Below are 1,036 nucleotides of genomic sequence, written 5' to 3'. Positions count from 1 at the left end.
CGACTTTTTCAATGGCTACAGTCAACTGAAAACAGTTGTGAACGGCAAAAGCAATCAGTGTTACCGTTGTGCGACTAAAGTGTCAAATTGACACTTTTTAGAGATCAATGCCCCCTGACAACGACTTTTTAGAAATAGGCTTATTTTGAAACTTTTCTTAAAAACCATGCGACTTTTGCCCCTTTTCTTTGATTAAAAATTCTATATAAACATTTTGATAAATTTTCATAAAATATATTTCGTTTCTTACATATTTAAAAATACTTTTAGTATTTACTTTTCAAAAGCGGCTTCAAATTTACATCTCTGGCAAGATTTTGACTGATTTCATCCATTTTAGTGACAAAATTTGTGCGCAAAGGTGGTCGGAATCATTCCCCCGTGCATAAAATCACCCGCACTAAATCCTCTAGAAAAAATCCCCCCAAAAAAAATCTCCCTGAACAAAAATCCCCTGGACAAAATCCCCTCCAAACAATATTCCCCCGGACAAAACGCCCCGACCGGCAACAAAGAAAGGATAATTCTACTTAGTGAGGGTTATAATCCCTAAGCTCGGCCGAAGGCCGCCTACGCAGAAAGAAGTTCTGCGCAAAAATTCTTCCGCGCCTCTTTTCCAGCAACAAAGAAAGGAGGATTCTACTTAGTAAGGGTTATAATCCCTAAGCGCGGCCGAAGGCCGCTTACGCAGAAAAAATTTCGGCGCAAAAAGACTTCCGCCCCTCTTTTCCGGCATCACGGAAAGGAGAATTCTACTCAGTGAGGGTTATAATCCCTAAGCGCGGCCGAAGGCCGCCTACGCAAAAAGAAGTTCTGCGAAAAAAGACTTCCGCCCCTCTTTTCCAGCAACAAAGAAAGGAGAATTCTACATAGTAAGGGATATAATCCCTAAGCGCGGCCGAAGGCCGCTTACGCAGAAAAAAGTTCTGCCCAAAAAGACTTCCGCCCCTCTTTTCCGGCAACACGGAAAGGAGAATTCTACTTAGGGGGGGTTATAATCCCTAAGTGCGGTCGATGGCCGCCTACGCAGAAAGAA

This window comes from Rhagoletis pomonella, unplaced genomic scaffold (assembly GCF_013731165.1).
Source record: "Rhagoletis pomonella isolate Grant_MI unplaced genomic scaffold, Rhpom_1.0 Rhpom_scaffold_00006, whole genome shotgun sequence".
Classification (NCBI taxonomy): domain Eukaryota; kingdom Metazoa; phylum Arthropoda; class Insecta; order Diptera; family Tephritidae; genus Rhagoletis; species Rhagoletis pomonella.
This window is presented reverse-complemented; position numbering follows the sequence as displayed.